Source organism: Dermacentor albipictus, chromosome 1, assembly GCF_038994185.2.
Source record: "Dermacentor albipictus isolate Rhodes 1998 colony chromosome 1, USDA_Dalb.pri_finalv2, whole genome shotgun sequence".
Lineage (NCBI taxonomy): Eukaryota > Metazoa > Arthropoda > Arachnida > Ixodida > Ixodidae > Dermacentor > Dermacentor albipictus.
In genome coordinates this window covers 132,077,661-132,092,177 of record NC_091821.1, presented here as the reverse complement: position 1 = coordinate 132,092,177, position 14,517 = coordinate 132,077,661, and the positions used below count along the sequence as shown (strand labels likewise).

The window sequence follows — 14,517 nt, the reverse complement described above, 5'->3', positions numbered from 1 at the left end:
GAAGAATATAGTAATTGGCTCTGTGTTTAGGTGGTTGAGCTTTGCACCACCAGCTGGCGCCACCAATCTGGCCGCTCACGTTTACGCCCCCGCTCATCCGGCAAACCGCCCGCGCCTGCCGGAGTACTGGACGCACTAAAATTCTCTGATAGAGGGTTTTAGCGTGTGCGGTATTCGGGTTAACGCAAGCGCCAACGGACTGTGCGTTTTAACGTCTGAGCGGAGGCGCAAACGTGAGCTTCCTGCATGGTGCAGCGACCTGGTGGCACAGAGCTCAACCAGACAAACAAAGAACTAATATAGCACTAACCAAGTGTAGTCTACTTTGCTGCTGATGTAAATTTTCGGCAGGAGCGCAATCGCTAACACTTCGTATTTTCAAATGTCTCAAATTTGGTTACAGCAATAGTAGCTCTGTGTGTGTTTGGCTGGTTAATCTCTGCGTCACCAGGTGGCTACACCGCGCAGGCCGCTCATGTTTACGCTAAAGCTCCTTCACCATAGCGGTAGTAGTATGGAGAGGCGTTAGCGTACGTCTCCGCCCATCCGCCAAAACGCCCAGCTCGCCTGCAATTACCGGAATGCCAGACACGCGCGGCACTGCGACCGAACGCTCGCAACGCACGCCGCTTGGATAGCTCATGCGGGGGATCGACGGCCAGGCGGTTGGAGAGGCTTTGCGCGCTGGCTCCAAGACAACCGGAAGTAGACGACACTAAAGCCCCTCAAACTTCGTAAAGTAGCGGCACTCTCCTCCTCCGCCTTCACTTCTCGTTTCTCCTCTCTTTCACGCTCCCTCCTCGACCGTGGCGCCGCCTACACCACTCGAGCGTAGCAACGGCCCCGACATGCGCTCCTCGCCACTCCGTAGACGCTTCTCGAGCAAAAATGGCGGTGAAGCACGGCGCGAGGGCCCACGTGATGCTATTAGGCCAACAGCGACGCGGCGTCGGCCAGAGCGCGCGAGGAGCAGGCGGCATTCTTCAAAGCATGCAGCTACTTTACGAAGTTTAAGGGGCTTTAGACGAAGCAAAGCCAGTTAGGGGCAAAGCCAGTCTAGGCGGAGCTTAGGCCCGTTCACTCGATGAACGAGTAGAGGAGGGAAAGCATGTCTAGGGAAGTGGGTAACTTGTAATCGTCCGTATCTCCTGTAATATGAGACGCTTCATTAAAGTTGTGCCGCTAATGCTTTACTGTAGCTGTACCCTACGAGTCTACAAAATTTGTCCAAACCGTTTAGGCACCCTTTAACATCCACGGTTCGTGATAACAAACCCTAATATCTTAAACTTACTTTATTGGTATAAAAAAACGTTCCTTCATTCCGTGTTTTTCCTAGTTTTACGACACTAGTCAGCTTTCTTTTACTACCCCCCGCTTCAAATTCATGCCACCTTTCCCAGGGAAACTACGCTTAAATGGGGTGACTAAACGTACTCATTATTTCTGGATGGATACTCTGCTGCATGCCAGCAAAACATGCTGAATGGCTTCTGCGCTATTTCTGCACGCCGCTCAGGAATCACTGGCCGATTTTCTCCTTCCGCGTTTTCAGACACTTTGATCTGGAACGGCTTGCACGAACAATTAATAACGAAAATATTTATTATTTTAATTACGCGTTATTTGAAGTTTCCTAGAGTGCTCCAACTTCGTACCTAGGCTACGAGTGGTGCGATATGACACCTTACAGGCGGAACGCGAGGTATGCATGCCTCTTCTCGCTAAAAGGCTGGCTCGTTCGCATTCATATTTCGTAGTGAACACGTTTTAATACCGCGGTCGAGTGTAATACTTGCCTGTATTGACACTTTTAGCAGCGCACTTTGTTCCAGAGAAACGAGAGGGCGCTTTCGGCGGCGCGCCGCACGCTGCCTCAGCGAGAGCGCAAGAATACGAAACCATTACCGCTTCCACCTTGTTATCTTCCCTGGGAAGATAACCGATGGTCATTAAGGGTCACGAACTGGATTCCAAGGGAAAAGAAGCGTAGCAGGGGGCGGCAGAAAGTTAGGTGGGCGGATGAGATTAAGAAGTTTGCAGGGACAACATGGCCACAATTAGTACATGACCGGGGTAGTTGGAGAAGTATGGGAGAGGCCTTTGCCCTGCAGTGGGCGTAACCAGGCTGATGATGATGATGACTCACTCTTGCCGTCGTTCCGAGGCTGAAGCACTTTCCTTGAAGGTTAGCGATACAACGCTTGCGGATGAGCAAATTTCTGTGTCCTCGAAGAAAGCCGTACATCTCGAAGTGCCGGCAACAGGTACGGACAGTTGCAGCAACGGTCCGCGAACTTGGCTACCCAGATTCATTCCATTCCTTAATATGCCAGTCACTATTTTTTCAGCCAACTACTGCACACGTCTTCAATCCACATGATTCAATTCAGCATGATTGGAGCTCAGTGCGTTAGCGAAAACTCAGTTGCATTTCCAACAGCTGATCGCACAAAAGCAAGGTGGAAGCGTGAGTACCGCTCGCTAAACAATGACAAAGTGAGTATAGCGCCGCTTCCTGTCATAGTACGTTTCGCGCACAGTATCAACACACGTCTACCCCAACTGGCACGGAGTTTTACGCACGCTACATAGCCAACGAGTCAAGAACAAGTGAATGGGCGCACACTTGACAATATACGCACAATAAATGACCGATACACCGATAGCGCACGAATGGTCGAAGTTGAATGCTTCGTGACAGTCCACAAGAGTAAGCGAGTTAGTAGCGATAATACATCTTTGCTACAAGATATTACAACGTACAAGTACAACGCGGCTACATTTCAAGCCTTACGCGCAGCAAGAACAAATTTATCGGGACTGAACACACCCGCGAGCGATTAGGCAGAAATAATTAGGTAGTGACCGCACCAAGGAAATTTATTGAGTCAGAAATATGACAAGTCGCTGCTTCTAAATATCTGCCAAATAAAGAACGATGAGCAAAACACGCTAATCCTGATTCAATTTATGAGCGGAAAGTTTGGATAGCTTGGAATGGCGGAAATTTTGGATGGCTTGGAATACATGTTTAGCCTCGCGCTTAAAACAAGCACCATGTATACGCTACTCGCGCCGTTTGGACATATATGCGTAATCAGCTTCCAAAGCGCTTTTGCATGTTCTCTGAAGCTGTGGCCAAAGCTTCGTGTCGCCCACCCAGTCACCGTCTACGATATCTCCCGAAACAGAGGCTTGCTAAACCGCACTGGCGTCATACACACCCATTGTGAGGGAACGAGGCAGTTGAGACAAGCAATGGACGCGTCACCAAGTGATCAAACATATGGCAACGCCTGCGGGATCGCCACGAAAAGGGTCATAGGCGACCACTCACTGCAGCGCCTAGCAGAACGTGCAGAATTTGCTGTAACGGAACAGTGGCGCCGTCTGACACAGTGAAGGTGAAACCATAGGCTAAGGGTGAAACAAAGCATGCGCTATGTTTTGTCGCTATAGCGAAATGAAATTATAGGGTTTTACGTGCCAAAACCACTTTCTGATTATGAGGCACGCCGTAGTGGAGGACTCCGGAAATTTGGACCACCTGGGGTTCTTTAACGTGCACCTAAATCTAAGTACACGGGTGTTTTTGCACTTAGCCCCCATCGAAATGCGGCCGCCGTGGCCGGGATTAGATCCCGCGACCTCGTGCTCAGCAGCCTAACACCATAGCCACTGAGCAACCACGGCGGGTGTCGCTATAGCGACAGACAGCACTATGGTTCTTCCGTCCCCGCAATTTCTACACTTTCGACTTGGCAAAGAAGCAGGCGACGTGTATTACAATTTAATGTGAACGAGACATGCAATAGCACATCCAAATGTGGCATTAAAATGCATGCACCACGAATCGTTTTCCTTGTTTGAAATTTGATCTCGAACGAACGAGCACTTTAGCAGGAAGAGTTATGTATACCAGGCACTCATTTAAGCAACAGTGCGCGACCTTCGCTATGCCACCTTCATTTTGTAGCCAAAGATACAGACAGAAATCCGGTAAATAAATGTTTTTATTTACTGCAGTGTGTGCGGTATAGTTACGCGTAAACAATTTTCTTATACGAACATTACACACGTAAACGTAAAGTGTGGGTAGTAAAAAGCATTCTACGTTTCCGACATTCAACAATTATGCAGCAAACTATATTTACGCGCACCGAGTATATGTGAAAGTGATAGTTTCAGCAAGATGAGTTTCCGAGACCCTGCGGCAGCGCATCAATGCTCAGCACATCACAATGCGCGGCATATATGTCAACAATTGGCGCGTGGCTGTTGCTTGTACGGGCAGAATGCATAGAACGCATCCGACAGGGCAAGCGTACGTGAATGCTACGTTAACGTACAACAAGCTCAAACCCATTCAACAACTCCGTCACAATCTATACAGCCGACACAGTCGCTTTGAAGCAATTGGATGCTTTAAGCACAAGGACGTATAGACCTATATCGCTAGCATTGAAACGCTGCGCCGTTTCGCCCGTACTTTTCAACTCAGACACCCTTCACGTCACCGTAAGAGCAGTGCGACAAACGTACGGACACACCGCTGCAATTTTCGTACTCACAGGTCGCAACACAACGGCACAATTACCACGTAACAAGCTGGCTGGAACCGCACACAGAGATGCCACGTCTAGCTCGCGCCCACTCTGTTTACACTCGGCGACCCGACGACTGAGCTGCATGGAAAAGTTCTAGCTTTTCAAATATTTCTTGGGCGAGAAGATGGCATACGAAATCATCCCAGCGTCTTTCGTCATCGAAAGAAAGCCTTCCAGTTGACGTGAGTGTGGACACCGAGGCACATCACGGTAAGCCTCGGTAAGAACCCTATATACTATTCGACTAGTCGAAAAATGTCGCACAGACACATAACACTGTAAAAAACAGCGTTTATTTAATCAATCAGTTAGAGTAGAACATGTGTCGCGACACCTATTGCTAATAAAGTTGACCAAAATCTTGTAAAATGTTTTTTTTTCTTTTCTTCTTTTTTTTTTAAATTTCAAAACATGTCCTGCTTCTCAATTCCCACATGGCGATATCACCGGTTCCTTATAAGAAGTTGCTCGCCAGAGTTGCGTAATATTCTGCATTAAGAGGCGATGTTTTCAAGTGAAACTTTCGAGCAGTATTTTTCATAAACTGTGCGCTAGGTGCAAAGCGGCGGCGATCAAGGGAACCTTTAATAACGCGTTGTTAAAATCGTTATTGTTTTCGTTATTAAATGTGCGCGCAAGCCGCGCCTGGTTTCGGCCGGCAAGGCAGTGTCTTCGTGGACTACACAGTAAAACCTTTCCCATTTCGTTCTTCGCTGTCCGACAGAGTTCCACAGCTGGGAACGTCCCGGAGGCAGGCGCGACAAGTCCACGGAGGGGGACGCGCGCGTGATCTAGCGCCGGCCGCCGCCCCCCTTTGTCCGGACGCGAGACACGCCAAAACGGAACGCCGCAGCGGCAACCAAGTAGTGCGACCAGCCCACAATGAAAGCGGCTCGTCCAAATGGCGGGCGCCGGCACGGCCCGCGGTGGCAGCTGTAATGACAGCGCGCGGAAGTCGGTTCATCGCCCCATTTACCGGCTCGGCCTTGGCTGTCGCGGGTGGATCCTCGGTCTGTCCGTCCCAAGGAGGAACTGGGTCATCGCCTTCTCAGCTCGCCCGTTCACCGCATGCAGGGTGCTCGCGAGTGCGGTGGGAAAAGCGACTTTCGGGCGCAAGTCTATGGCTGAACGCCGACGAAAGGGCCTCCGTGGAATCGAATACAAGACGTCTTACGTTCATAAGAACACTACATACATGTCAGCGGCCGGCCGCCTTCGCTAATGATGTGTTGGACATCACGACGGGTCGGGGCATATATTCTAGCAAACTAATATACGAGTACGAGGTGTCCCAACTATCATGCACCAAGATTTGAAGATATACAAATGCTAGTAGCTGGACATAACCAAGGTAATGATGTTGGCCGTCACTTGGAGATACTCAGATTATTATTTTTTTCATTCCGCCTAATTACATAATTGGTCTTAATCAGTTCATCAACTTCTCGAACATTATAATTAGACGAAAAGTGTCAAAGAAATTGTAAAGTAACATGAAAAACTGAATACGTGCTACATGAAAGTGTTTTTCCGAGCGTCAAATAAGTCAGCAAATACACGCAAGATTGCCGCGCGACTGGCTGCTCGAGGCATTTTGCGTGTATTCGCTCGAGACAGATTGTCCGCGCCAGCCAATATATCGCGAAATGAAAACACGTATACAGCTGTGCTCGAATTTTGCATCAGGGAGTATAGTAATCGTCGGTGGATTTCTTTTTCCTTTCTTTTCTTTTCTGGCCACTACTTCAACAAAATAGGGAGAGAAAAGATCATTGAGATAAATATGATGATTATAAAATCCAAAGCTTGACGGAAAAGCGCCTGGCCGGCAAGAGGAATGTTTCAGAGGAACGCGATAAGAAGCCCAAACTAAACTCGTAGACATTTCCGACGCACCTAGCTACACATGTGAGCATTGTTCTCAATAAAGCATGCTGGTGTCCCTATAAAAGCCTAATCGGCGTAAATCTTGTGCAGTTTTTGATCAGCTCTTATTTCCCAGCTCTTATCCCAGACACCGGAAAGGGAGGCGATCAATCTGCAGGGCGCTTGCTGTTGCCACTTGTTACTATAAGTCCGTCTTGTAAGCTATTTTTGATCGCAATTTCGCCGTGTGGTTCATTTTTGATATCAGTAAAGGTAGACCTCCCTTAATCTATTATCATTTGCGCATTTTCCCCTTCTTATTAAGATCGAACTTGGGAGAGGTCACGACCCAAACGCACACACTTTCACTAAGTTTACTTACAGCTGTCGCAAAACGGTGGCCGTTACCGCTCAGCACGGATGCGTGCGCGTTTCGTGGAATAAGAGGCAGTGAATGTGAGCTGCAGGAGCAACGGCTACATGCATGCACGTACGTACGCCCGAACGTACGTCCGCCGCCCTCGCACGCACACACACAAGTGCGACGGACACCGACAACCCCGTGCACCTGGCGTATAACCTGGCGCGAAACACTGATCTGTAAATAGAGACCAAGGCGCTGCAATGCTTTTGCAATGGCATCGCAATGGGGCGAGCATACCTGACAATCACGACGCCTGCAAAAAAACGCAGTATGGCCGGTGTCTAAAAACGGGAGCTCAGCTGGGTCATGTAGAAACGGCTCTGGGGCGTGAAATTTGACCAGACGAACTCCGGCAACAACGCCCAAAAAGCAATTTCCTCTGGGCCCGCCCAATCGGCAAACAAGCTGCGGTCCGAAGATGCAGAGCCTAGACCGACCGTGCTGGTATGGTCCTGGTTTGTTTGCTTCAACATCAAAAAATAAAATAAAAAAATAAAATAAAAGAGCCAGCAACATGCCATCCTCGCGTTCCCCGCCCACCGGTACGCACGCCTGTTCCCCCTCTCCTAACCTCCCCCTCCTTCTTCCACTTGGTTGCACAAGAACACTCGGACGAGCGAAAGAAAAGGTCGCGGAAACGGTGCGGCCGAAAGAGAGGCCTTACGAGGCTACAAACAACGGTTACAACAACTTCCCTTTCCTGCTCTCGTATACGCGCCTTCACTTCCTCGTGTCGTTATCGAGCGCCCAAGTTCAAGTTTACGGCGCCGGCAGCCCGCTAAGGGGAGCGAGAGCAAAGAGGAGGAGGGATGCGGAAGATGCAGCGACTCATCGGCCGCCGCGCTTGTTAACTCGCTCGCTCTGGCCGAGAGGGAGCGAGACAGTTGCCTCGACACGTTGCTGCCTTCCTCTTCCGTGCACAGCTCACCGGCGGCCACCGACACTGGCGTGGAGAAGCCCCAGAAAACGGGCCACGCACACTGGAGTTTGTCTTCCGCCCAAGCAACTTGAAAGACTTCGCACAGCGCTTTTTCGTGCAACTCGCTGCGCGAAAGCCTCGCTCAACAGTGCCAAGAAGCCGCGGCATGACGGACGCCGCACGGCTCCAGCTGTCGCGATATCGTAAGGCGTCCTCAAGCCAGGTCACAGTGGTCGCCGCGCCGAAGTTTCTCGGTAACTAAACGTCGCCATCAGAGAAAGAACCCGCTAGTTGAACCGCACAGTTGACTATACGGCATAAATGTGAAAAGCATTGCAAGTGATCCCGCATATCCGTTCAGTTTACCAGTGTTTTGACACGGACGGCGGGTTTCCTCAATGTCCCTGAATATGCTTGCGCTTTTTCAAAACTGATGCATGCACTTTAGATGCCCGCATCGATACTGACCACACGCATTTTATTTATTTATTTATTTATTTAGTTATTATACATCAGAGGTTCCTGAACAGGACATTACATGAGGAGTAATTCCGCCATAGCATAACCACCATTCAAGCTTCCCGTGTATGCAAAGATCTTGGCCCCATAGTCACAAAGCTTTTCGTTCGTAAGTGCTCTCTCATATTTGCTGACGCCTTATTTAATGAGATGTCCAGCATTGGAATTGGCTGGAATTGTCTCTCATATGAACAATTCCAGCCGAAGAGCTTTTTATGAATATACCGCGGGCACAGGGGTCGAATTCACAAATCTGTTCGCGAGTGAGTGTTGTTTGCCATTGGCTGCAGGCTAATCATATCTATATCGATATATATCATATCATCATGATATGATATATATCATATCGATATATATCATATCTGCTCTTACGAATAGTAACAGCGTAAGTATACATGTGTGTGTGTGTGTGTGTGTGTGTGTGTGTGTGTGTGTGTGTGTGTGTGTGTGTGTGTGTGTGTGTGTGTGTGTGTGTGTGTGTGTGTGTGTGTGTGTGTGTGTGTGTGTGTGTGTGTGTGTGTGTGTGTGTGTGTGTGTGTGTGTGTGTGTGTGTGTGTGTGTGTGTACAGCTGCATCCAATGAGCAGCGGCCGAAATGGCCAGTTGACTAGGTGGACTCTTACAGAATACCCCCCCCCCCCCAGCTGAGCAGTGCATGCGCGGACAGTTTCACGGGGATCTAAAAAGGAGTCAAAGACCGACACCAATTACAAGCTAGGGCCCGCATATTCGCTAGAATTGTTCGATACCGGGAAATCATACGCATACGCACGAGAGGCGCGCGCGCGCACGCTTTCCGAACGCCGCGCGGCTCTCTAGCACGCACGCGCGCATTGGCGAGGGTCTCAGCTGTTGGCTCACCGCGAAATCGGCGTTCAGATGAGCCGTCACGATCGCCGAGGACACGGATTATTTTTAAAGCACCGGCCACGCACGGCGGCCAGGAGTCACGACCTTCGTCGGGGCCCGCGCGCACGACCCGTCGGCGGCCAATATCGCCGAGGGTGGGCGCCGAGGGGAAAGCCGCCTAATGGCGCAATTACGCGCCGTTCTATTTATACGCCACCGTGTGAAACTTCCTTCTCAGGGGCAGCGACACCGAGGAGAGCGGCGCTCACGAGATACTCCGAAGAGCCGCTCACTCAACTTGTGAACGCCTGTTTGATCGACGCCTCAAACCACACGCTGGATTCACTACACAACTTGCATTTTCGCGCTGTGAGCGATGCCACCAAGGGCACTTCCTACGTACGTGCCCCGGCTGTAAATATATAGATAATAATCGTACCAATAACATTCTGGGGTTTTACGTGCCAAAGTACACGACCTGATTATGAGGCACACCGTAATGGGAGACATCGGATGAACTTTGATCACATGGGCTTCTTTGACGTGCACGCACCTAAATCGAAGTGCACGAGCGCTATTTTTTTTTTTCATTCTACCCCGATAGAAATGTGCCGCCACGGCCGGGAATCGAACCCACGGTCTCGTGCTTAGCAGCGCAACGCCCTACAGCCACCGCGGCGGTCCCGGCTCTATAACGGTCACTGTATCACTGCATGTGTTCATGCACCACGTTACATGTTTGTTTGTTTTAGCTCGAATATGTTTGTTTATTTATTTATTTATTTATTTATTTATTTATTTATTTATTTATTTATTCGCTCGTTCATTCATTCATTTTCAAATTGCATAGAGCATATACAGCCACTCGACCACTTCATGTGGATAGCCTAAAGAGGCGGATATTACTTGCACGAAAAATCGCAATGTCTAGGTAACGAATCAAAGTGTTTCACTAATAAAATTTTAATTATTCACTTTGGAACAAATGCTTACATTGCAAAATTGAATCCGATCAGTTCATCAGTTCATGAAGTCATGTCTGGTAAGCAGAAATTCTACGACTAGCACCTCGTCTGCGATATCCATCCGCAAAATTTGCTAAAATGCATTCGAGTTGCAGTTATTATCCCCCTGGACTGTAGGGGGAGGGGGGGGGGGGCTTTTGGGAAACTGTTAATTGAAAAGACAATTTTTACATCTTAAGAGGGATATATATATAGAAATTAGTGCTGTAGTCTTATAGGATTCCTATTAGCCAGGCATGACATGCACTATACTTCTCGGCTTTAATGCATGCATGTCTGCTAAAGCGAATATTTAGAGTTACAATCAGCGAACCTTCTAATTACCTGCCTTGACATTGCGATTTGCTGTGCAAGTAATCACTGCCTCTTCAGGTAATCCACTTCAAATGCGTATTTATGCTTCTTCACATTTCAGCTTTGCCGGCATGCTAATCGTACAGCCAGCCGGTATAACTCCTCGAGCTCCCACTAAGCATGCAGCATCTCTTTCGCGGCAGCAGGTTCCAGCGTTTATGTCGGGGGCTAGCGTCAGTAAACGGCTGTTCCCAACGTAAGAAAACGTTCTCTAGCAAGCGGTTATTTACTAGGTCAAGTGAATTAACATAAGGTACGGCAATGCGAAATTGAAACAAATATACAAACAAACAAATCTCCGTGAACTTATCGTTGAAGATAACGCCCTCGCTTGCGCCTGCGTGGATTTTATCTGAGAGAATGAGAGGGGTCAAAAATCGAAGACGACTGAGGGTCATCATGATGGCTACTGCCACAATGTCTCGGCAGTATCAGCATGCTACTGCGCCGGAAAAGCGCACATATCATATGCTTCCTTTTTTTATCATCTGTCACCTACCATATACGGTTTACATATGCAAACTGCTTTGACATAGCACACCGAGCAAGCAACAGGACAGCGACAAGCGCTGTCACTTTCAATAGCCGGGACTTAGGAGCAATGAAAGAGTTCTTCTGGGGCACACCAAGCGACTGTATACCGAAGATCAGGCCACACATGCAGCAGGCCTGCAACCTTTCTGACAAAACTACGCTACTAATAATATTAGCTATGCAGATTCAACCGCAATTGTTTTTGGAGTACAGCAACATCCGGGAATAGTACGAGGGCGAATCAGAAAGTCATTGGCCCTATTTTTTTTTTGCCAAATTAAAGCAGTAAATGCTAAGTCAAAATACCCATTCGCAGCGGTGGACCTTCCTTGGACCGGCCCGGCCTTATCTGCCGGTAGCTCCGCGGCACAGCGCTGCTGTCAGTCGTTGAAGATGGCGGTTGTGCTTCACACGTCCCCGGCGTACGAGCGACGAAGTGATTCGTTTTCTATGGTGGAAGGGACGAACGCCCATCCAAACCCACAGGGAAATGCAGCCCACGTATGAGGAAAGGAGTCTCGCTTTGAGAAGTGTGAGGTGGTGGTGTTGTAATTTCGCAAAAGGCCGTGAAGACTTGCATGACGATGAGCGTTCGGGGAGGCCGCGTGCGTCGCTGACTGACGAGAACATGGTACAAGGGCATCTCAAATTTAGTGCTGCAATGGGACGGTCTCAACCGGAGTGGGGGCTATGTCGAAAGCAGTGTAAGGTACATAGAATAGCACGTATATTTGTAATTACCTGTATGTGCATTATTTTGGTTAATAAAAAATAAGGGCAAAACCTTTCTGATTCGCCCTTGTGTATACGATGTGCCAACTATCACACACCAAGATCTAAAAATAGGAAATGCCACGTAACTGGACACAACCAAGGTAATGTTTGTCGTCGCTTGGAGATACTGAGATTGTTTTTGGATTCCGCCTAACTACGTAATTAGTCTTAAGTAATTGATCAACTTCTCAAATATTGTAATTATATGAAAAGTGTCAATGGGATAACTGCAGAGTGCTACGGTTCACATTATGCGGTGATGAATGGAGTAGATGCCAAACGCCTTGGACACGGCGTGCCTAATCGTCACGCTCGTCAAAATGAAGACTTGTCCGTCGGGTGTGTGCGACGGGATTTGCGCGGAATGTGCAAATATTACTTCCCTTTGTCCTACGTTCAACCCATCTACACCAAGGAGCGGTTTTCCTTTCATGATCCTCTGTGTGGGTTGACCCGACGTGGCTTACGTTCAACCCCTCTACGCCAAGGAGTGGTTTTCCGCCCATGATCCTCTGCGTTGGTTGATCCGACATGGCCTACGTTCAACTCCTCTATGCCAAGGAGTGGTTTTCCTCCCGTGATCCTCTGTATGGGTTGATCCGACGTGGCTTACGTTCAACCCCTCTACGCCAAGGAGTGATTTTCCTCCCATGATCCTGTATGGGTTGACCCGACGTGGCCTACGTTCAACCCCTCTACGCCAACGAGTGGTTTTCCTCCCATGATCCTCTGTGTGGGTTGACCCGACGCGGCCTATGTTCAACCCCTCTACGCCAAGGAGTGGCTTTCCTCCCATGATCATCTGTGTGGGATGATCCGACGTGGCCTACGTTCAACCCCTCTACGCCAACGAGTGGTTTTCCTCCCATGATCATCTGTGTGGGTTGACCCGACACGGCCTATGTTCAACCCCTCTACGCCAAGGAGTGGCTTTCCTCCCATGATCATCTGTGTGGGATGAACCGACGTGGCCTACGTTCAACCCCTTACGCCAAGGAGTGGTTTTCCTCCCATGATCCTCCGCGTGGGTTGACCCGACGTGGCCTACGTTCAACTCCTCTACGCCAAGGAGTGGTTTTCCTCCCATGATCCTCTGTGTGGGTTGACCCGACGTGGCCTACGTTCAACCACTCTACGCCAACGAGTGGTTTTCCTCCCATGATCCTCTGCGTGGGTTGACCCGACGTGGCTTACGTTCAACCCCTCTATGCCAAGGAGTGGTTTTCCGCCCATGATCCTCTGTGTTGGTTGATCCGACATGGCCTACGTTCAACTCCTCTATGCCAAGGAGTGGTTTTCCTCCCATGATCCTCTGTGTGGGTTGACCCGACGTGGCCTACGTTCAACCCCTCTACGCCAAGGAGTGGTTTTCCTCCCATGATCCTGTATGGGTTGACCCGACGTGGCCTACGTTCAACCCCTCTACGCCAACGAGTGGTTTTCCTCCCATGATCCTCTGTGTGGGTTGACCCGACGTGGCCTACGTTCAACCCCTCTACGCCAAGGAGTGGTTTTCCTCCCATGATCCTCTGCGTGGGTTGACCCGACGCGGCCTACGTTCAACCCCTCTATGCTAAGGAGTGGTTTTTCTCCCATGATCCTCTGTATGGGTTGACCCTGCGTGGCCTACGTTCAACCCCTCTACGCCAAGGAGTGGTTTTCCGCCTATGAACCTCTGCGTTGGTTGATATGGCCTACGTTCAACCCCTCTATGCTAAGGAGTGGTTTTCCTCCCATGATCCTCTGTATGGGTTAACCCTGCGTGGCCTACGTTCAACTCCTCTACGCCAAGGAGTGGTTTTCCTCCCATGATCCTCTGTGTGGGTTGATCTGACGTGTCCTGATAAGGCCTTCTACCTGGGAGCCCCAGTGAATGAGGTTGCCCGGTTGGTGGAGGGTATAAGAAAGTCAGCGAGCCGCCACATGTGGATACATCTTCTCTGCCCTTGCGTGCAGCTGCCCGCACGCTGAACATTTCCGTATTTTCTGTCTTGTAGCGCACCACTCACCCGTAACGAGGTATTAAACGTCTATTATTTGTTTTTACATCGCCCCGTCATCCCTGCCGAACCCTCTCCAATGGTCAACCTGGTTCGAGTTCCAATCAGACACTGTTGAAGTTCACGTACACAACCCCGTCCCCTTATGTGCAACATGAAAAACTCCCGATACAGCTTTCTGTTGCTCAATAAGTGCTACATAACAGAATTTTTCCGAGCGTGAAAGAAGCCCGCGAATGCACGCAAAATTTCCGCGCGACTGGCCGCTTGAGGCACGCCGTATTCGCGGCGCTTTCTCACGCTCAACACTTCCTTTCTCTTTTTTTTCTTCTCCCCTTCTCTAATGCTGAGTAGCAAGTCAGTACTTTGATTCCGGCCGACCTCTCAGTTTTCTATCAGAACGGATGCCTATATCTCTCTTTTTAAGCAATTACTCAGGAGGCGCGGTTGAGTGGAAACAGAAGAGCGCAGTGATTACGTTTTATAGCTGCGCTATAGTAGCTGAAAGAATATTTCCCGTTTCTTTTCCGCAACTCCCGCGCTTCAAAAACCGTAGTGTGCGGCTTTTTAGCTCGGGCGCACTGCCACTACTCATTTCAGGGTGCGACTTAAGAAGGGAGAGGAGATTTCTTGCAGAGAAACTA

At 49.4% G+C, this 14,517-nt stretch overlaps 1 protein-coding gene across 1 annotated transcript in view; it reads right to left on the bottom strand.

Annotated features, from left to right (window-relative positions):
- The window catches only part of Rhp (GTP-Rho-binding protein rhophilin), a 241,708-nt gene that overhangs the window by 205,302 nt on the left and 21,889 nt on the right, over positions 1 to 14,517 (bottom strand). The gene's annotated exons all lie outside the window — the stretch shown is intronic.